The 24,499-nt window shown below is 40.6% G+C and overlaps 1 protein-coding gene across 1 annotated transcript in view; it reads right to left on the bottom strand.

Annotated features, from left to right (window-relative positions):
• Positions 1-24,499, bottom strand: part of nrxn2b (neurexin 2b) — a 493,790-nt gene that overhangs the window by 418,217 nt on the left and 51,074 nt on the right. The gene's annotated exons all lie outside the window — the stretch shown is intronic.

The raw sequence follows: 24,499 nt of genomic DNA, 5'->3' as shown, positions 1-24,499 counted from the left end.
AGACATCCTGGGGCAGACTTGGATGTCAGAGTTCAAATCAAAGGTAAAAAAAGAGAAAGAGAGAGAAAGATAGAGAGAGAGAGAGCGAATAGTAACAGAAAACAAGCAAACACTTCTTGAGTGAGGTGTGGGGGGTTTAGAAAAAAAAGCATTTTCATTTGGTGCAACTCCCGAAGGCTATTGCTCTCACAAATGCTTTTTTTTCCTCTGGAGTACTTATGGAACACACAGAGAACTGTTTGGCAGAAAAAACGCTTGAACTGGATTCCTCATCTCCTACTGTACTCAAATGATAAAATATAAAAATAAATACATAAATAACCTTGGCACTGCAAGGTCTCAGACAGAGAGTGTCAGAGAAAAACCTGGAACATCGCTACAGGATCAAGTGCATTGTGTTGTCTGTAAAAACCCAGAGTCAAAGATTATAGATATATAGATCATAGATGTGGACGTACAGGTACAGCATAATAACAACCACATAACTACTTAGATTAACCTGTTAAACCTGAGCGCCCCTGGTATTGGGGGCAGCTGTGCTCCCCAGAACAAAGATCATTTAAAAACCCAGTAAACGTGCAGCAAACTAGACGTGTTGCTTACCTATGTGAAGTTAAGAAGCTATTAGCCCAAAACAACAATTTCTACCTAAAACACGACAAAAACACACTAATGCGACACGCCCGCAAAACGGGTACTAGCAATTGAGCAAGTCCAAGTCACCGCCAAAAACTGCATATCATATGAAAGCTGAAACTTTTAAATGGTCTTTGTTGGCGCAGCTGTCCCGATACCGGGGCCGCTCATGTTTATCAGGTTAATGCAAGCTGTGAAGAAAGATGTGTACAATGAGCTCCTGCTCTTATTGCTCCTAAACAGTTAAATAACTCAGGCCACAGTATGGAGCAAACCATTTGACATACTGTGAAAATCCATCCACACATGGGTAAACCTAACCGCAGCTAATCTGGTGGCAGTACAATGGTCCACAGAGGAACAGAAACCACACTATCAAAACTGTCAATACATGGCTGTCAAAGAGACTGGTCTGTAAACACACCTCATTCAACAGTGGGGGTATTAAAAATGACTAAAGTAGCTGTGTTCACATCTTTACAACAACAAAGCACCTGTTTAGGAAAGCAACAACACAGGATGTCTTGAAAGAAAAATCCCTGGTAGGAAAGTAGATACTGATCTGTTCAGCACTTTGCTGGAACATACAATGAGACTTAGTCTGCACTATGGCCTAAAGCAGGATTCTATTCCCAAATGAAGCAAAAGTCAAAGGCAAATTGGATTTAACCTTAGGCAGCACAGAATAGCAACAACACTGTGTCTGCTGGACTACAAGCCCCAAAAGGTCATATCTTTCCAAACCTTTCCTTGATCAATACCATAACACTCTCGGCACTACCAGCAAATTTAAAATAACCTTTTAGCATCAAAGAGGTGTAGAGTTGACCCCTAGGAATGCTGTACAGTAGTTACTGGTCACCTAGAAGAGCCCTTGGAAAAGGTTCACATCTCTAATGGCTGCAGTTTATCAATACCCAGCTGTAGAGTTGATCCTTACGTGTTGGTATAATAGTGATCTACAGATAGCTCTATCTGTAGCTGATGGTGATCCAATCAACAGGTGTCTTAATGTAGAGGCATAACAACTAGCAATCATTGAGATGCAGAGCTACTGGGACTCAGGCTTCCACTTATCATCTAGAATCAAGGATGTGCGGGAATACTGCTCTCAAAAAGCTAGCAGCAGCAAAGAGGAGATGAAGCCTTTGGAAAAGCCCCAATCTTTCATGCACTGCATCTCTATAATTGTTGGTTGCTGCTGTTTCAGTGAGTTCTGTGCATCGACATTTAGATGGTGGACTGGTTAACCAAGGTGCTTGACAGGAGGTTTACCTAAACGTCCAGTTGCTGCCTGTGTTTTTCTTGGGGAAAAACAAGAAAAAGATAATGTCTCCAAAAGCCAATTAACACACAACCGCAGGCTAAATGCTTGTCTGCAGCATGAATGCACAAAACACATTTACACCACCATCAGCAAGTTGAATCAGAAGGCCAAGTCTACAAAATCTGAACTGACTCTTGACTGCGAGATGTTCATATTGTGCTCGTACTTAATAACACCTGTGATCCAGGGGCTGAGCAAATGTACAGGTGTGGAGTGTTTTATTTATCTGGCTGTAGTCCGTCCCATGCTGGCCCTTAGCAGGGAGTCCAATCATTCTCACTCTGCCTCCCTCTGTTTTCGTTCACTTGCTCATAATCCATTAAGGAGATAAGGCGAAGGCTCCTGCAATGAAACAGAACGGGGCTGTCGCTGCATACCAAATCACCCAAATGTCCCAACCCCCTCGCCCAAGCCTGCATCACCCTGCTGAGGCAGGCAAAAGAGAGTGAGCACAAGGAAGACGAGAGAGATGAAGAAAAGATGCTAAGAAAAGGCAGGAAAAGTAGAGTGGAGAAGACAAAAAGTTATCAGACAGCATCAATCAATCAAGAGGAGATATACATTCCCAAGTATCATAATAGAGAGTGAAACAGGAAATTAGAAAGCCGTGATTTCTTCTCCATCAAATGCCAAAATTGTCTTTTGACACATTTCTCACAAAACATAGACAGAAAAACCACACACACACACACACACACGCACACTTTTTTGTATGGCAATCATTATAAAGACACTCACGGACACAAAGCATTCCCCAGCCTCCTAATTTGTAATGTATTGCCTAACCCTAACCATCACAACTAACTGACTCGCCCTAAACTTTACCCTAACTCTAAAACCTGAAGTCTAGTCCTAACTCCAAAATAGCTCTTTAAACACCATTCTAATTGTAAAGACCAGCTAAAATGTCCTCACTTTGTGAAAAATGCCCTCAGTCCATGGTTAAAAATTCATGCTGGTTGTTATAATGATAGCCATAAACACACACACACAGCCAGTCAAACATGTACTGTGTTGGAAGAGGAATTGCCAAATCCTAAGTTCAGGATGCGACAGCATTCACTAGCAAGTGATTTGTGGGAGAGAAGGGGCGGCATGGCTGTAAATGTAAATTACTGATCACTGCAGGAAATCCAAACACAACAGACATAAGGAAAAGCTTCATCTGTCTTAACTTCCATTCTAAATCAATATCGGGGCACAAATCAAATTACCACAGCCCCGAGAAGCTTCGCTTGCCACACATACTGGGAAAGTGAAGAAAGCAGAGCCCGGACCTGGACATCTGAGCATCTGATTACACTCTTAGTTCTGCGATGAGTACAGATGGGAGTGCCTAATGGAACCAGCGCCGACTCAAGAGCGGCTCCGATTGGCTGCTTATGATTGAGTGGCAGATGGAGCAGGGTCATAATTCTGTCATTAGGATGTGACATGCTTACGTCTTATCGGGCCCGCTCCTGTTGCCTCTGTGTTTTTTCCACCTTTTCTTTCTCCCTGTCTCCACGTCTAGCCCTCCATCAGCCAGCTGCAGCTGTCTCCTGCTTTCTTCTTCTGCGGCGTTGTTATGCTATTTTTTTAGGGTCTGATAAACACAATGCACTTGTTGTTTTGCAAAATGCTGATTTCATTCATGACTGCTGGCGGCTCAGACACTGCCAGATGTACGTAGATGATAAAAGACAAAAGGATCAAGGCTTGTACGTATTTGTATCAGTTCACTGAATTAAGTCAAACTAATTAATCAAACAGTGTACATCAGGACTTATTAACTTGTGGCAGCTTCTCCCACCTCAACTACGACTGTGATGCTCTTGTTGGGCTCACCCGTCATATTAGGGCATAGAATGAGCAGATTTGAGATTGTAAGGCATTTTAGGTACAGCAAACTCGTGGTTGACATTAACCTGTCACAACGTTCCTCAACATACAGACAGAGACACACACACACAAACAGCTGTGCTGTGTCTCAGGGCAGTGGTGGCAGCAGGACAGAGGACAGAGAGAAATGGGAGTCATCATCATTATCTTTTTATAATTCTTTCACATTTCTTTTCCTCTCACTTCTTCTAGCCTTTGTTCATCAGGTGCACACAAACTAAGTCACAAGGAATAATGCGCTTGCGTCTCGAGCCCCCTGTGGTGCTGGGATGGCATGTTAAATAGCATCACGCTCCAAGGACTCTCACCAGCATATGGCCACCACACTTCTTGCATCCTGTAGGCACATGCTATACTGACTTCTTCCTTACTAGCTGATCCCCAAATGGTTGTCACCCCACTGTGGTAAAGCAGATTTCTTTTTTAAAGACACTACCTTTGATGACTTTAGTGGGTGCAAAGCAATACCTATGCAAGTGTATAAATGTCATCAATGTATTAAATAAGAACAATAAATGGTTTTATGTGCAGCTTATTGCTTGGTTCACCCATGGCACAAGATATAAACCTGCACAATATCCAAAAAGTTAGACACATCCACAAATCAAAGGCTTTTACTAGGCCAGGGCACTGATAAAGTTTCAGTGTAATCATCGCTGTACATCTCCTGGTGCCAAAATGTGTAGGTATGGCAACAACAAAGCAATTTGCAAAAAAAACATCAGCTTAAAAGAAGTCAAAAGTGCTTCTAATTGAGTGTGAATTATCTTCATCTCAGTAGGTTGATCTATATGGCATAGTGTCTTTGCAAAGCTTGAGTAATAAAGAGCTGTGGCAGAATTTAAAGTGCTTCAATAATTCATTGTGGATATCTATTCTATGAGAGAGAGAATGGAGAAGTAGTGGGAGGTAAAGGGCCAAGACTTCTATGATTCTTTAGAGTTATAGATTGGTGTTAAAGGCTGCCACGTCTTCAGTGCTTTAAATTATTAACAGAGCTTGCCCTGCTTGAAAAGGAAAAAACATGTTAAGTTCTATACTTTACCATCAGCTAAAAATCGTGTCCATTGGGTCCACAGATTTTTAACAAAGCAGATTTTTAACAAAGCCTTGTTTCTGTTAGAAATGTCTGTCCACTGCTCTGCTGCACATCAAAATGCCTTATTGAAGGAGAGAGTAGAAAGCCACGCTGAGATGAAACCCTGTCAGTTACCTGATGTTTGTACTAAGCATCAATCAAATACCTACACAAAAAAAGCTTCTGTCAAAACAGGAATGTAGACAGTGTTCCTTCAAGAACTGTGGAAAAGCCGTGATGCATGATGTCATTAATAGGACTGTGAGCGCATGTTTTAACAGTTCGGATTTACCATGTGTTATATAGCAAACATCCAGCCTTCAGAATTCAGTTATCAACATGTCTAAGTGTGCGGGCCAAGTCGTGAGCAGGTCAAGCAAACATGAATCCACTTTGTCCATTATCTCCAAACTAATTAGTCAAGTCAGAACATAATGGTCACACAGAGATGACATCCAGCTGCATGTTTGGTTTCAGACATTTCTACCGACCTTTTCACAGCTTCATAAACGACAAAAGCTAACCACAGATGCCTTTCTCTATGAAGGATCAAACTACCAGTTTATACCAGACACTCCGAACTAAATAGGTAGATATGTTAAGAGACAGGGACGATGCATTTTAGCAACAATGAAGCAGCTGTGAATTCAGTGGAATGTGCTGGTGGCAAGAAGTCGATGTGAAAAGTTATATTTTCACAGTTTATGACATAGCAGAAGTCTCAAGACCAATCTCAGCATAAATCCATCAGAGGGAGAATTCATACTAGTAAAATATGTCATAGTGCCTGTGTCATTTATTAGATTACTTAACTTTCATAAATATATGAAAGGAATGCAGAACTATTCTCAAATTAGGCTTCACATGGCAAACATTTTAAATATGTCTTGGCTTCTTTGTGGTACATTGTCAAGGTATGTGAATAAAAAAAGAAATACTCCTTTTACAGCAATCCAAAATCCTGTGTGTGTGTGTACGCGCAAGTTTGCACACACATAAATTTGATTTGCTTGGAAATACCACAGGGAACTGTTGACCCCAGGCGAGGCACTTAAACTGAGCGAGTGAGGCATTAAATCTTTATGGTCACTTTCCACTTTACACAGCACGAACAGCCATCATCTGTCAGGAAAGATGCACTAAGTTGTTTGGAAGCCTGTCAAACAATGTGATTTACCATTCAAGTGACAATTAGAGGCCACATAATTAACACTGCACATGGCAAAGTTAGCAGACAGAATATTGAAACCGAACCAGCCACAACATATAATCGACAACGTTTCTGTCTGTCAAGGGATTTGGTGCCATTGTCCTCATGCTCTGTCCTAACGCGCTGCAAAATTAAATATGCAAAGCATGATTTAATACTTGAGTCTTCAATGCAAACCATGTGTGTTATGAGTCGCCATTGATTAGAAATGTCTACTCTGTACATGGGGAGATCACAGTTAGAGGAAAATATGACATATCGAGATATTATGCGCATCCGCATCTCCTAATTTACCGCTTAGTGTTCAGTGAATAACTATGACTCACATTTTGTTTATTAAACGCAGCTAATATGTCATGGGACATGTCTGCGAAAATAAATCAGAACCTCTTGGAGATTGGTGAGGGTTAGAGATCTGAACATTTGCTGTTCAATCTTAATTAAACAGTTTGTAAATAAATAGGTCCTCCATATGTCGAGCCAGAGGACTTGGACTAATTTCACATTTTAGCCATTGAAGTTAACACACAGAAGGGATGTTGCTGATTTATTTTCATTTTTTGCACAACACAAACTAAAGATGCTCAGAGGGTTTTCAGTGTTTGACTAGCTCTGAAAACCCACAGCGCTCACTTCAAGGGAAGGTTTATATCAACCCTGATTGCAGAATTTCTAATATAGCAAAAGCATCCTCATGTCCAAGAGTATATCTTCTAAATTTAAAGTGGTACAGTATTCTGCCAGTCCTTCTGTTGTTAGTCTTCTTCCAGTCACAAATGTTTTGAATTTCTGGCCTGGAAGAATCATGCTGGGTTCATGTTGCAAAAACCAATAAATTCTATGTCTGACCTCGATTTTCCTTTCATTTAAGAGGTCAAAACTAATCATTATTCCTCACTGACATCTGGTGTCCTCTCCCAGACTATCCATCTGTCCTTCCTCTGCTCTTCCTAATCTTTAACTGCCAGTGCCACAGATGCATCCTACAACCATTCCCCAGTCCATCCGCCTTCTTTCCACAGCCAATTTCATGGAATGAAAGCCTCTGATTGCCACTTCTGGACGTACTCATTAGCCTCAAAGTAGCGACTGTGCAACAAAAAGTACACCGTCCTTTACAGTTTCTGTTCTTGGGATGTTGGAAGCTGTAATTGTGGCATCAGATGTGATGCACAGATTGGCAGGATTGATGGAAGGAAGGAAGAGATCTTCAAGTGGACAATTAGCACATGCAGTGAAACCCCCGTTCTTATGTACGAAACCATGAAAGCACCTCTACCCTCCCTTCCTCATTCACATAATCTACCAGCGCTACTAGCATCATTTGAAATCTTTGCTGCTCCATTTGCTCTTCTTATTCCTGCACTCTGTCTTAGTCTGATCATGTAGTTTGAATTTCAAATCCAATTTAAAACCACTGGAAGATATCCAGAATTAGAATGAAAGAGCCATTTACAGTTATTAGGAGGAGAAAAAAAAGGAAAGTAACTCTAACATCAAGAAAGTAATAAAATAAATATTCATCCTTCACTTTCCCACTCTAAAGTACATTAGGAATTATAAATAAATGTATAACTGTATACAAGCAGATATTTTTGGCATCATTTCACCTTTATTGCAAAAGTGCACCCATGTCAGTGAGATAAAGTAAAAACAACTAAATTTCCTGGTCCTCTGAGCCATGAAAGCTCCAGTCAGAGGCAAAGTAATCTACAGGGACATTAGTGCAAAATAGCACCTTGCCTTGAGCATTTGTTGATGTTTAATGTTTCATTTTGACAATTTCCTCCCTTCAGTCGGTGTTTAGGAGCTCAATTCTGTTCCTCTCCACTAACAGCACGGCGGTGAACTGTAGTTTCTGGTTAGGGGAAGGAAAAAAAAAAAAAATCATAATGACTTTTCCTGGAAATGTGGCTCCCCGTGAGGTTTTTGACGGTGGCAACTTCCTGTCTTGTGTCAGGGGTAGATCTCAGCAGGTAATTCCAACAACATCCCATAATGGAAAATTAATGTCTTCCAACTGAGACGATGCACTAACTTCATTTAGCTCATTGGGTCGGGTAAACACCATTAGACCATGGAATCTGCAGTGCTGCTGGAAGTTCAGTCATTTGAGATACTTGGGTAATTACGACAAAATTAATGGAAATAGTGTAACATATGTATTCATAATTCATGCGCCTATTTTCTGCGGCTGGGATCCTCTTTGCAGAAAATGACGAGCAGCTTGATAGCTGAGATTGGAAAATCCCAACTGGTGCATCCTCCTAACGCACAACAGGATAATTGTGTGTTTTTTTTTTTTTTTTTGCTGCACAATGGTGAATAAATGTTTCTGCGGATGTTGCTTGAACACACTATCATAAGCAGTCTTAATCTCAGGTGTTGCCAAAGCAACGTTCGCGATGGCCAGATGAATTAACTAATGGGTATTTACTCCAATTACTACACTCCAGCTGTTGTTAGGAAATACAAAGAGTTTTAAGACGAACCTTCAGTGAGAGCATCTGCTGGGGGGTGAACTGAGAGGAAAAAAAGAATATATAAACTGTCATCCTTTCGTCCAGCCATCTTTTGTCAAGACAGTCTTAGAGCTCAAAGTGAATCTAAATAAACAGCAAATATGAAGTTGTTTTTTTTTTTTTTTTTTTCTTCCTGGAGACACAACGGTATCTCGTTTAGTTTCAGCTACTGAGCAAAAAGCCCTGCTGCTTGCTTTCATCTCGCCAAACTCTAATTAGGCAAACTGAACAAATACCAGCGAGAGAGAAGTCCTCTGCATATTCAAACAAAAGGGCTCCCGAGTTCGAGCGAGCAGAAGGAACTAAAGAGGGAGCGAAAGAGAAGAGAGAGAGCTGATCACAAGAAAATTAAACTGCACTGAACCTTGTAAACAAATATTTCAACAATGTTAAACACAATGTAGGAGACGTCTGGTGCCTCTGTGCTGTGAAATAGCCTAGGTCTGTTTGGAATGGGGTTTCACGTATGATGGGCGCAGAGGAGGAGAAGAAACTCAAACAGAGACAAAATGGAAACAAAAACATCTTCTTTTTGAAGGGGCATCAATAAAAGTGTGTTTTCATACACACAAATGTAACCAGCCTACCTGCCTGGAAATGACGAAAGCCCCTCCGTTGCTTTTCTACATTACTGTCATTTCTTTATTGATGTGGACTGTTCCACTTTGAAATTTCGCCCTCATTTTGCTTTTAGAACACATCACAAAGTTAAAGGTTATGTTGTTACAATTCCTCTTTTGTTTTGAGAACAGTTTAAATTTATATCGGTTTGATCCATCAAAATAATGGCAATGGTTTTAAGGACTATTATGGAAAATCATTGTACTCACACAGTCACAATAATACTAAACTTTAACCCATTGTTTAGGTAAGATCTCAATTTCTAAGCCAAGGTTTGGTTCATACCTCAGTTTTTCTCTTTTACATTGTGCGCTAAAAGTGAATCATTTGATGACATCAAACCATGAGGTCATTTCAGGGAAGTGTCGGGTCAGCAGGGCTGCGTGTCTGTGAATGCTGGTATTGTGGTTTCCATCTCTGTTTCAGATCCATTAAATCCTGGCTAACAATGACTAAACAACACTGGCTCTTGGTTGGTGGATTTCTGGGTTATGATTAGTGAAATGTAGCAGTATGCTAGTAACTAAACTAGCATACCATTACATTACACACATATCCATTGGTAATGATTAAAGTCTTACTTACTTAAACATACTAGATCTAAACGTAAACAAAACAAAACTTAACTGAGTTCAGTTTGATTTCTTGTGATCTGGTCTGTATTATCGAGATGTGACGTGCACAGAGTATCATTTTCTTTCTTTTTGGTGGTAATGTTCAAGTCGTTTTCTAAATGCATGCTGCTTCACCTGGTGATCAACTTCAGTTTTCTGGGGGTAGTTTACCAAAGAACATCAATATGAAACCACAAAAGACACAAATCACTTTCTCACCTGGTGACATCCCAGACTGTCTTCCTCTCATGTTTTGTTTCTCCTGAAAAGCACTCATTTTGAGGCCTTCTGTAAACAAATGCCTAAGATGCTGCAGCCCTACCCTTGTTGGCATGGCAACTGCCTCTAGTATGCTTCCTTCTCTAACGACGGCCATACTGGTGTAAGCTCTCGATCCGTCTTTCCTTGTCAGTCATTCTTGTCTACTGATAATATCTCCTCAGTACTCTAACCTCTTTTCTTTTGTTCTCTTTCCTGACCTCCATCAATCTCCACCTCCACCCTTTCTTATATTTTGCCTCAGCCAAAACTCACTTCTTTTTTTCTCTGTCATCAAATAAGCAAGTACATGTTTTATTACATTATCAACTAAATAAAATGGCATTCTGACAAACTAAAAGGGCTCAGCATTGTATTAGGAACGAATAAGGGTGTTCTGTAATTACAGTCAGGATTCATTGAAATGATATTCATGTGCAATTATATTCACAAAACAGTCTCCTGCGTCATTGCCCACAAAGGTAAACTCAGTAGGAGTTGCAGGTGTAGGACAATGGAATGAACCAAACCCTTTTAGAATTCTTCCAGCAAAATTGCCTTTTGGGGGTAAATCCTTTTTACATAGTCAGGAATCCTGTATCCTATTAAGTCCACAATACCAAGGTTGTATTGTAAGCATCCACCAGCATACATAATAACACTGGCAAAGTGCAGACAAGCAGAACAAACCTATTATTGCTATTCATTTGCCTTTTATTACATTTATATCTTCTAAAATTAAATGAATTGTAGTAAATTAAACTCCAGGGAGGAAACTGTATATTTCCAGTATGATATATGTCTGTTTGGGCATCAAATATAGCAACACAAAATGTGGGAAACACAACAATTATAACCATTTCTCTGGCACCTGTCTATCCAATTTAACAAGAGAAACCGACTGGGGCAGCTTCTTATCCCAGGTAGCTCTCTGGAGACCAACACAATCTCCAGGTGCAACAAGTCCATGTTGTCCCACAGCCCGATGTGTGCATGCATGTGAAATGGTGCACATTTGCCAATGCCCTTGGGACTTTGATAGTGTAAGTAAACAATATTGTCGCTTCTGCCGCCAGAATCAGCACCATCACTGTTGTTTTGGCTAGCACTCAGTCTAGGATTGCTTAATCAGATAGGGCTGTTATACTAGGCTTCACTGATCCCATCTGTCACGACTTCATCCTCGGATCCACCGTGCTGTTTTGGGCCCCACGACAGCTCTTTAAGAAAACCACTCAATCTGTTCTCTGGGCTATTTTTGCATCCTCTTCATTTTTTTCCTATTAAAAAAAAAGAGAAAAGAGAACCATAGAGCTGCAGGTTGTTTGACATAAAGCAACATTTTAATTTGGATTTTGGAGGTGGGAAGCCTGACCTCTTCTGATCTGTGATCCCACCCTCTTCCGCCCTCCACCCACTACCTCACCTCCACAGAGGGATCTGGCATTACATCAGAGGGGCTTGGTGCTGCCTGACTCATCAACTGTTTGGCTCTCAATGCCCTCATCCCCTCCATGGCAGCCATTACGAGCAGTGAGTATGCAGCTGAATACCAGTCAACAGTGGATCAGCTTATCTCCAAAGAGCCCTGAGGAAACTGGATTAGTGGCTCAGAACACATGAGAGAGACCCCTAAATTTGGTGCTTTTGTCCATTGCTGTGTGTAGCGGCAGGGGGTCATTACCTGGTCACCCGTTTACGAGCTGAAGAGATAGGAAACTTGCCTGGATTTTTCATCACACCCACTAATAAGCCATGCTGATATTGAATATTGCCCTGGCTTAATGGTGCAATGTCTGGAATTTTCTCATGAATAAATGTCCAGTAATCAAACGTCTGAAATTTATTAAGTAATGAAAATTACCAACAATGTTTTTAGGAAAGAATTTCTATTTTGGACTTGAATGTCTTCTGGGTCTTCTATGGGTAAATAGATGCTCTGGGGGATTTAGTTTTGCTTATAGGCTTATGGGCTTATAGGTTAATTAGACCAAACAATAAAATGAACTGTGTTCAAAGTTCTTGTGAACGGTCCACAGAGTGCCATCAACAGGCCATGTGACAGTACCTGCTCCACTCTTTGATAAAGGCTCCGACTCAGTGCAGTGCAGTGTAAAAACACCAGAGCCATGACTGTTTAGTACACAGGATATCAGAAAAATGAGGAATAAAAAACAAGTTTCCTGAGGATTACTATTCTAATCTGTAATAGTCTATGAATGCTAATGCACCAGTTTAAGGCACAAAAACTCAAATCCCCTGCAGCTCTCCACTGCTTTTCTTTTACTTGTTAGTACTTCTTATTATGTGACACTATAAAAAGATTGATTCTGCTGATTCACAGGAGTGACATTATTAGCATATGTTAAACAGTCAGGGCATGTCGACTGGTGTTTCAGGACTAGCTAAGGGCCACTGTTGGGTATCTGATATCAGGTCACCAGGGAAGAGGCTGACATAACCTGTCCGGATCATCTTGTCTCTCAAGAGCCTGAAACCTACTCACACGTACATTACACACACACACACACACACACTACCTAAGATGTTCAGTTGATTTCTCGCTCTATGCATAACTGCTATCCAACAAACTGACCAGTGTGTCTTTTACTTAAGAAAGGAGTTTTATCTGATCAGGGCTGAATGAAAAATTGAAAAGGAAGTAGTTCTCTCAACGGGATATAGGCACAAAATCTCCTCTACTGGGGCTCTTTAGAAATGTGTCTGGCATGAGTGTGTGGCCTGTGTGTACATATATCTGCAAACCAAGCTGTGCAATAATCAAACTGACTGCAGAACTAGAATGAAACATTAATAATTTTACATTTGTTTATTAACCAGTATAAATTCAGACTTTGTTATGGCTCTCTCTTGAAATTTTTGGAGTATCTGTGAATAAATAATTAGTTTTATATATATTTTTTTCCTTTTCATAAATTCTTCTGTAAAATAATTTCAGATTCACTTACATTTTTCTACAGTTTCAGACAGTTTTCAGTTTCACATCTTTGCTGCGGTTTATTTTTTCAAAATTTTCAAATAAAACAAACACAGTAATGACTTGAAGGACACTGTATTCACCGAAGAAGAGAGACCGGATGTCGTACTGAGAATAAACCCTAACCCTCCCCCCGGTGTTTAGGGTCAGTTAAAAACTATCAAAGGTTTCTCTCTCACAGTGCTGTCAGTCACCTCCCCAACACACATTTTTTTGTTTTTGTTATGTCACACAGTTAATGTGATCCATGCCATGATAACTCTTTTGCTCCATATATACCTGGATTTCCAGTAACCAGGTGTCTTGAGTGCCTGTAAATCATCTCAGGAATATGGTGTGTATGACGTATGAGACACTAAATCCATAAGGAATCTGATCAGCTTCAACGCTCTCCTATAGTAATATATAACATGTCTGTCAATCTCATTGTCCACGTCTGTGTCAAATCTGTATCTTATAATTTAGAGATCAGCATGTCATACATTTAAACTCTGGATCTGGTAATTAGGTAACACTAAGTCATAACGAGATCCGGTCTTTATTTGGCTTCTTTGGTGAATACAATGTGCTTCTTTTTTAAAGAGTACAACCTTCTCTTCGATGTCACAGCAGCCGCTTGAGTATAAAACCTAGGAATTTCCAAATCATAATATCCCAGTTCCCACACTGCATGAAGGCAACATGACTGAGGCCAGGCTCGACCATTTTGACATTACTGTCCGTGTCTGTTAATTTTGCCCGCTGCGCCAGATGTTTTTAGATTTCAGGATCCCTCAGCTTTCATATTTGAATTCTAGCTTTTTGTTTACAATTTTATTTTTCAAACTGAGGAAACATTTGGCCCTGATCTAGCTCCGTAGACCTTCAGTATGTGAATATAGCAGCTCCTGAAAAGACATACTGTTGCTTCCTAGAGTTCTAACAAACATGTTGAATGTGTTTCGTAATTAGCAATTTTATTTATATATACTGATAAAAAAAAAAAAAAAAATATATATATATATATATATATATATATATATATATATATATATATATATATATATATATATATATATATATATTGTAATACTACTTTTTGGCCTTAGTACCCAGCCTGAATAAATGTCTTATTCATTTTATGTATTGTGCTTAAGTTAAGAACAAATTAGATACATTTTAATTTTGAACAGGACTGAAAAGGAGAAGGTATCTTAAAAATAACCTGTATTACACTGGCCCGGATTAATCGATTTACATATAAGCTTCTGTGATTAAAACTAATTGCTGGGCTAAAGAAGGCACCTGAAACTGGGATAAAGATTGATACCAGCTATAGTGAAATGGATCTGCCTTGGGAAAAAAGAGTCAGCCGGCCAAATCAATAACCGTTTCTGAGTATTTCATCAGTGTCAGAAACAAAAGAATATAATTAGAGCTGTCTCAGAAATACCAAAATCAATCAAGAGGTGTTTTTTTCTCTTCCTCCCCCCCCCTCACTCTGGTTTCTTACCAACAAGTCCACCATTTTCTGCATGCTGTTTGTAGTTAACAAGCTAGTAGCGCTGCCTTGTCTGCATCCAAAAACCTCCAGACGCTGCTCCCATGTAAAGATTTCGGTATTGTTTGCATTCACCTTCCATTTTGCTTTTGTTCTCCTTAATCCTTCTGCACCTTAAGTGTCTCTCAAGCTCTCCTGCATTTACCGAATGGGAGGGAGCTCGGGGAAAAGGCAGAAGAGTGATCAGTGTCATCGCCACTCCATTTCTATGATCAATGGCGTCTCTCTGGGGCTCCAACCAACAGAACTGGGTACTCCGAGCTGGTGAACAGGCGCCATCTGCCGCTGCCATCCCTGAGGCAGGGCAGCAAGCTGGGGCAGGGGCTCTAAGTCGGCGCAGTGGAATATGAGTGTTTGTGTGCGTCAAAGTATCACTCTGCGCTACTGGGTGCAGTTATACATATTAATGAGCATCTGTGGCTTACGGCGAGCACTCGTGTTGAAATGCTCTTTGTGCTCTCACACAGTAGTAGAGTAGTGTGATGCAACAGGTGTGTATAGACTGTATACATGCTAAAATTTAAAAGGCTATAACATGTCTCATAAAGGACTCAGATGCAGAAGCAGAATCTACTGTGACTTCTTTTAAGTGTTTTGTGAACTAATGTACGCATTGTTGCTCTTATTTCAGCCCTTTCAATCTGCATAAAAGCTGCATGTAACTCCATTTTAACAGCACTTTGAATGGGTTACCAGTTGACACTGTCAGCTCCAGATGTGCGCGCGTGTATCACACAAATTACAAAAGCAGTTGTAAAATGATACCACAGCATCCCTTGGATTTTATGTCTGGAGGTCTCTCTCTGTCCTTTTTTTTTTTAAAGCATGGACAATATGCATGTGCGTTTGTGAGAGCATGTGTGCATGTGCGCAGCCTCCTCTCCTTATCTCCTCCTGCCAGGCCACTCAGCCGACACACACTCCAAAGAGCCCCTAGTTGTCATTCATGGCATCACACGGGCCCGAAAAATGTCACCATAAGGGGAAGGGGAGAGACAAAGAAAGAGAAATACACACAGACACGGTGGCAAGTGGTGTGAGTTTGAAGCCCAGGAAACCAGCTGTTTCCTCGGCGGGGTTCTGTTATCTCTCCTGTTATTCCTCACTCACATGCACAGTACTTCAGGAGGAATCCGATGTGTGCCGTAGCACCAAGCACATTAAAAGGCTCTCTAAATGCAGCGCTGTGACGCGGAAGTGTCAGAAGAACCTGTTCAATATATGTAACGACAAGATTTCTCAGGTTGTAATTACATAAATAAAAGTGGAAGAAACAAACTGACAAGAGTTCGATTTAATAATCGAGGCTTACACCTGATATGTGACTGACTGATTGATTAGCCAGTTAAGGTGAGAAAACAGAAGCCTTCGGACCTTTCTGTAGAGTTGAAAAACGAACTATTAGGCGAAACCTGTTCATTTGGCTCAGTTCTTCACAATAAAAATTTCCAAGCAAGGATGAAAAAAGTATGTTCTTGGCAAAGTCGATTTCAGCAAGAGCTCAAAATGAAAGCTAAGTGATTGCATTAGATTGTACAGTCTATTGCAATCCAATACAGCAGCTCTACCATGAATTCCACTTTCACGAGGTTATAATTGCTCAGGTTTTGTTTATTATTGAGGTCGTAGTGTGTGGTGGAGTCTTGCTGTCTATGGAGTGCCCCATAGAAAGAGGCTTTTTTAATGTTTTGGCCTCATGTTTCTAATGATGAGGCTTCCACAATTATTTAGACACCTCCTTATATAATGTGAGAATGATCAATAGCTCCAGTGTATGCCTGATAGGAACTGTATGTATAGCTCTGCTGCACACACAGGGTGCTCTCACACTAAACACACACATTGGTTTTGAATGTCCATAATACGCCCAGTCCTGACCATCAATGCAAAATGTCTCAATGCATGACTTTTAAAGTGCTTTTCTTTAGAAGCTGTGGTGGTCCAGGTGCTGCTGCACCTGCAGCCTTCTGCACATTGTTAACATTACCGTCATTCCTCTCTTTGCAGATTACACTTGTAGGGTTGTTATGTTGACCTCATTAGTGCTGGAGAAATGACATTTTCCAGGTTCTATGACAGCTACTGAGGTGCTTTCTATGCCTTTGGCACCATAGAAAACAATACCATCACATTTCCAGAATTTCAGATTATTTATTTGATAGCAAAGTATTCGTTTTCATGACAACACTGCTAGGGTCACTCTCACTTTGAACAATTGCAATCAAAAAACAGATGTCTTCTGCACATTTACACCACCGCTACACCACATACTCATGGTGTTGCTTGCTTACAAGGATTATATGTTGCTACAGTGTATATGTGGTAGACACAACTGCATTCAGTTGAGCGTCACCCTCAGGCTGAAAAACATCCTGTGTGTGTGTGTGTGTGTGCGTGTGTGTGTGTGATCAAAGCAAATTCTTCATCTACAGACTACTATCATATATCTCTATGATACAACACAAAGAGTAAAGCACACTGTGCTGGTATTTACCATAGATACCTATCTACCAGGTTCTAGCCAAATGGCATTTGTCCTTTGTCCGATTACCATCTTGTGGCGACTGACAGCTTGTGAGGTTGAAAACACGTGGTAAGGAGTGGACGGCATCATAAATAATGACTGCCATCTATTCCAACTGTCAGGACAAGCGGCGTCTCTGAACAGGCCTGAGAAGGCAAGAAAAACACAAACATATGCTCGCACACAGAGACAGTGATTAATGACCCTTTTACCTTCCGTATGCAGGTGCACGGGCCAACACACACACACACACACACACACACACACACACACACACACGCATACAGTACAGGCTCACACAAATAACTAAAAACCTTTCCTAAGAGATCCACAAAAAATAAATAAATAAAAAACTTTCAGACTCCCTTAGGGAGGGATACAGCAGCATTTTTGGAGCAATGCATCTTACTTGTCACATCATCTAAGTGTGAGTGATCTCAACGCAGCCCCAAAATGCCCCACAATTTACATTTTTGGGCTTAAAAGGATTGAGTAACAATTCCAATTAGGAACGAACACAGCTAAAGAGAAGGCTGCTGCGGTTTCATAACAATGCTTTTCAGCCTGACTGATATTATAGCGGAGAACTTAGCGAGTGTGCTTTTTGAAGTGAAATGTTGCAGAATAGCCTGTTAGCTGTGAATGTATATTTTGAACACATTTCTTTGCTGTTATCGTGCCCTCGTGAAAGCCCCCTGCTTCCCCTCTGCCTCTGCTGCTGGAATAAATTGAAACACTCCATGTTTGTCACTGATTTGACTTGATTGACAGTTCCATTACAATCTCCCGGGCCCAGTTTTTTTTTTTTTTTATGTGCGCATGTGCAACAAACGTTACCATCTGTTCACACGAGCAGGTAACAAGTTCCTCCGCTGCACGAAACTCACACAGGTTTCATGATGCTGAAGCAGATAATACCAACAACTGATGATAGTTATCTTAGAATTTCACAGTGGAATATTTTAAAACCAACAACACACTATCCTTACCTGCTTTAAACACAGAGCTGCACTTAAGCATTGTCTTGCAGTCATCCTAGCTATTAAGAAACGTCTTAGCGGCTCTTCTACACTAGGTGCTGCAGCTTACAGGGCATGCTCGCACTGCAGGGCATTCACGATCACTTGCAAAATTCAGTATTTGTCTATTTTGTTTTGTACCACACACTACATCTGTGTGGACCAGCTTTTTGCTCTTCACACTGATTCTCAAATGTCTTATCTGTGACACATGGAGGAGGAAAACAAAACCAGCGGTGAGACACTTTTTGCTGCTGCATGAGCATTGTTTTTCCTAACGATGGCCCCTCTCCAGCTACTGTACAAGCTGTCACGGCACGCCTGCAGAAAACAGAGAGGCCATAACAGCAGGAACTGTTTATACAGGAAAAGCAGAAATAAAAACCTACGCTAAAGACCGCACCAGTGGTCAGTGTGTAAAACTACCAAGATGGCATGATCTCTGTCAAAGCATTGTGGCGGTGTTATCTAACTGTGAGTTGCAGCTCACCTTGCAAACCAAATACCACTTTTCTTTTCCAGACCTACCCTCCTCGAAGTCTCTATGGGCAAAGAGTGGTTGAGGAGAGTCTTAAACAAGCTTCTCAGCGGCAGAAACCTCTCCAGCGTGCTGCCCACCTCGTTCTATCCCCCTCTCAATGCTGTAAGATTTTTCCGACAGATAATCAAAGTAAATTGGGTTAAATGCCACGGCCTGCGAAGTGTGGGTACATCCAGGAGAATGTCTGGCCTCATTGTACATGGTGTGTCATTAATGACATTGAATAAATGAAAATGTATTCACTCTGAAGATCTACTGAATAACCATGCAAATATGGATGAGCTTTCGTTTGCACAGCAATCAAAAAAAAAAAAAAAAAGAAAAAAAGAAAAGGAGTCAGTCAAAAGCGGTGCAGACACTGTAGGTGTCTTTTACTCTTTCAGACTTGGATGCATTAGAGAAAGCCACTTTGACAATAAATGCTTTAAAGAGACAACAGAGAAGACATAAATGCATTTGCTAAAGATGTACATTTCTCTATTCAAAAACTAAGTGTGGGCAGATTACAGCTGCACAATGAATAATATGTTTTTAATCAAATTAGGTGTGTGAGCTTTAACTAGACTTTCTTCTTCATATTTCGATTCTGATCAACAGGTTTGTGCACATATGGCTCACTTTAAATTCACCGCAGAGTATATGAGCGGAGGTAACAGTAAGTAATAATTGTCTTAATCAGGCCACAGGTCGCCATCAGCAACAACTGAAGTGAATTTGATTTGAAAAGAACTGGCTGATTGGGCACTCATGGTGTGTGAGATTTGTTCTGTTCTTTGTATTAGTGTCCATTAGCTATTGATTGGCCACTGGGAGAGAAGGAAATAGAGACACACTTGGAATAAACGCTGTAATAGTTGTCAAGTGGCCGTTTCTTGGAAAAGTTTGTTCCCAAGGTATAAATCTGAGGACATTTCACTCAATTACTCATGTTCATAGTCACACAGTCATATCTTTTTGTTTCCTCCCTACTGAGGCAGTGACCTGATACTCCAACCATGACTGTCTGGAAGCATCTGCCAACCAGTCAAATTGCAGTTTACACTTTATATCTGTCTGACTCATTCATTCTAATCAGTTCATCTTGAGTCCAAGTGACATGTGCGACAGATGTAATGAAATTCCCTCCAGGCGTTCTTCAGAATGGGACAGACATAAAGTTTGACCACAAAGTCCAAGAGGCTGTGACACACTGAAACTACATCATCAAAATGAGTACAAACACTGGCTAGAGAGCTTTGAAACTTTTAACAAGACATTTGTTGTCAAAGGCACATTATTAGTGTGTCGCTAAGACATTCAACTGACTTAAGCATGAGATATGTCGTGCACAATCAGTGCAATGAAGTAAGCAACTTACTCTCAGATATGTGTGGTAAGATGAATGTTTAACTTCAAACCTATTCCCTGTAATCTGGGTGGGGGGGGTTACAGATTCGTCATAGAGAATGTACAGTTGTACAGTAACATGTTGAAGAGAACATCTTGCAGGAAGATGGAATAAAAACAACAACAGATGCAGAGATGTGGAGATCTGAATTAAAGAAACAGAAAGTGAAGTTGTACTAAGTTGGATTTCATCGCTGAACATCTGACTCTGTCGAATTAAGAAGCTTTTTTTTTCTGTCTGTTCTGCCGGGCTGTCAGCAGCCCAGGACCAACACAATCGCTAAAACAGCTAAAACAAGAAAAGCCAGGGCTCCAAAATAAATTCGGGGTAAAGGGAGACTTGTGCATGATGACCTCCTGCATATGTATGCAGATTTACAGCAGTCATCAATCTGGTGCCATTTAGGATACAAAGCCAGAACATTTTAGATGTCTCTTAATGGCCTGTAACAGTTTCTGAATTCTGATGTACAACACACACACACACACACACACACACACACACACACACAAAGAGCTGGGGTAATCTTAAGAAGCCTCTTCTTCTTCTAGAGCAAATCAAAGTTCACTGCAATGCACAGAGACAATAAAACAACAGAGCAGCACGCTCAAAGTGAGCTACTGTCACACTGAAGAACAAGGGACGAAAGATAAAAGCATGTTTAAATAAGGATCTTGCAAAGTCATTTATAATAATTGTCTGCATCCCTGCTTCGCCTTCCATGAGATAAAGGGAAGCAAAGCAAAAGGAAAACTTCAAGCTGGCCAGCATCACCCTTGAATAAAGCCAAGCTAATTTGGGAACTAAAACCCCAGAATGCTTCATTTTGTGATGACTCACATCCGAGCCCAATTTCCTGGATATTTGATGAGCAGAACGGCTGCACCACACACCTAAACATAAAAGAAATGAATCAAGATGATTCCTTCCCCTTTCAGATAAAAGTCAGGCAAGAAAATTGACATTTATTTTCAAGCCAGGGCTGTGCTTCCATAATTTAAAGCAAGAATCCAAGGAACAAAAACTGCCTCGGGGGCAAAGGATTGCAACATATTGTCAATTAAGCAGAGGGCAACCAAATACCTATAAGTATCCTTATAGTAAAGAATGAATAAATCCCATCCAAGCTAGCTTGTTACTTGTTTTGTAAACTCAGCACATGCAAGAATATAGAATATACTTATAATATTAAAATCAAATCGTTGCATGTACAGCAATAAAAAATAAATCTCAAAAGCCTCCAGAAGACAAATGATTGAAGAAAACATCAGTAATTGCACTAATTACCTCTTATCAAAGCTATAAGATGTTTTCCTGTAAGTTCTATTTTATTACAGTGCACTGTGGATCCTCCGACTACACCTCAAGCGTGGCGTCTTTTGGCTGACGCGTGCGGTGACAGAAATCAATACAGCTCGTTCATTTCGTATATAGTGAGCTCGGGGCCACCCAGGCAAAGTTGTGATGAAAGAAATGGGACAAAGTGAGAGAGGGAGAGAATTTGTAAAAGGTGTGTTCAGTGCGTATGTGAAATCTGAGACTTGAGCAGACACACTCATGTCTTGACCTAATACGAAGCCACTGAAGTGTGCCGCTCCATGCATGCATTGTCCCAAATAATGTCCTTGATGGCTCTGGATGGACTCAGGTAGTAATACCTACTCTGTGGAATTAATATACTGTAGCTACCTCTACCTCTAACTTACACAGATGGAGATATGTGCATATACCCACACCCACGCACACAGCTGCAGGATGAAGAGATGTAGCCATGTTTTTTTATAGTCTCCACTATTTGCACAGAGGTAAAGAAGTGCCATAAAATATGCATCAGGTCCTTGATGTAATTTCATGTAGAGAGAAAACGGAGGTAGAAATGCTCGTGGACAGAAGAAATAGTGCAAGTAGAGAAAAAAAAACTGAACATGTAAGGCGAAGGCAGAATGTGTCAGCTCCTAGATTTGAGTGATGCCTCTTTTTATTAAAATACACCAATGGGGTTTCCATGCAGAGCTCCGGATGAATAAACAGAGAAGCAGAGTTGTGATTCCCGTCTCGCTTTTCAACCTCAAACGTCTCACATCTTCTCACGGCTTCCCCCTCTCTTTGACGTCAACGTCTTCCACTGTTTACTGCACTCGGGTGGAGGCTGTTGAGTTGACGCATCTATGCTGACACAGCTGATGACAATTTTTCTATGGCGAGGAGCTAAACATCTTTACTCAAACCATGACCAAAACAAATACTCAGTTCTGACTCGACAGGTGTGTCCATAAAGCCCGTAATCATGAAAGTGTTCCTAGTAGAGCTGGAATCACGGTTGTCAGTTGTTTCCTGTATGTTAAGGTTCTTAAAGTTGCCCACTTGCTGGCTAAAACTCAGGGTTTACACATACAACAGCAGACAGTTGTTTTCATTTCAGGACATTGTGCCCAGGGGAAAATGGTAAAACAGCACCTTACTGGTAAATGTTGGTACTGGTAAAAATACTTAATAAACTGGTAACTAGGTGTTTGTTTAAAATACCATTTAACCATGCCAGTTTCAGAACTGATATGTTTCAGCTGAAGGTTTCATGAGTAAGCAGAGCAGAGACGTTCTATGCATCTAAGTGCAGGAACAAACCGTTAAAGAGGAAGTGCAGCGACTGCATGTCATCTACCACCGGTGCACACTCACCTAAGACAGCTAATCAATAACAATCTCATATAAAGTCATTATTTACCTTGCTATGAAAAACTGTAGTTTTACATTTTAATATGAACTTTTGTGGTGCAACATATTATATTTCCAACACGACAGGGGATATAGGACATGTTATACACCTTTGATTCTGGATTATATTTTAAAATGGGAGAGTTTTTCTTTTCAATTCCTTTACACCCATGTTGAGCCTGTCTTGAGCCAGCAGCCGGGTTAATCCTCAAACACTTACACTGTACATGTACCATCAGATACAATGAAGAGCGTTTGTGTAAAGGTACAGACACACTGTACAGTGAGCTGTGCCAAGCCCTAGTGCTTCTATGTAGACTGAGAAAATTCTATGAAACATTAATGGATTATGATGGGGGGTTATTTGAATATACATGTGTGAGTGGGTGTTGTCCTTGTGTGCGAAAACTGTGGAAAAGATCAAATATCAGTGAGATAGCTACCACTGACTATGCAGAGAAGCTACAAGCAACAGACTACTTCCTGAAGTCTGTTGCATCCTATTTTGAACTGAAAAAAATGAATATTGCATGAAGAACATGCCATTTCAAACATGTGTATGTGAACTTCGTTGTGCGCAGCTGCAGCTGTGTGTGCGCGTGTAAGGGTATGAAGAATTACATATTTGCATGCCTGTGTGTTTATTTTGTCCCGAAAGAGCCTTCACACCAAAAGGAGAATGATACACGCAGAAAAAAACCCAAGACAACCACTAGACACTATCGAACAAAAAATCTCACAAAAAAACATTGTCATAATCATAACACACATATACACACACTCACACACACCTGTATGCTTCATTTTTCTAAAGAGAGACTTTCTTTTTGAGGGTCTGGCAGCTCAGGTCATATGAAAGCAGCTGCAGATTTAATGGAGCAGCACAGACTTCTCTGGAAGTCTGAAAGTCAGAACACAGGGTGAAGCAGCTCCAATAGAGGAACAAATATACTAACTGACAGAGACAAAGAGGCTAATGATCCTGTACACTCTGGCCCCAGCATAGTTGACCATGCTTCTCTCAAACCAACCTGCGGCTGCTGAATGGACATGACTGAAATGCGTGCTTACCCACAACAGCTGAGCATGAACAAGGGGGAAATTACAAAGGAAATTACAAAGGATTAAACCATTCACAGCTGCAATGACAGAACACTTGCTCAATGAAACTTGTTTCTACAGAATGCATCTGCTGCAATACAGAGCTGCTTATTATATTAGCCAACATTCAGAGTTGAGTCATATCTATCAGGCGTAGCTTATGAGTGGGCAAAGAGTGCACCTGTTACTTAGATGAGCAAGCCTGTACTGCCTAGAGAAATGGGCTGGATAGGAGTTTATTAGCTGTGGATTTTAAGTGTATGGTTCACTATAGAGAACTGTAATGTCTAGCAGTCAGCTGATTGACCGGCCTGATCTTTCTAGTTCTGCGTTTCTAGTTCATCAGCATTGGCTAATGTTTGCTCTTGTGATTCTGATTAGTAGATGATACTGTATGAGCAGGCTGTGCAGTGCAAGTAAACAAACTTAGTTATTTAGCTTGTAACAAAATCAGTATCTGAGGTGCACTTGGAAAAGACACTATAAGCTATTGTAGCACAACAGCAGGTATCCACAACAATTACCCC

Source organism: Anabas testudineus, chromosome 18 (genome assembly GCF_900324465.2).
Source record: "Anabas testudineus chromosome 18, fAnaTes1.2, whole genome shotgun sequence".
Taxonomy (NCBI): domain Eukaryota; kingdom Metazoa; phylum Chordata; class Actinopteri; order Anabantiformes; family Anabantidae; genus Anabas; species Anabas testudineus.
Note: the sequence above shows the minus strand (reverse complement) of the source record. Positions and strands in the feature narration are given on the sequence as shown.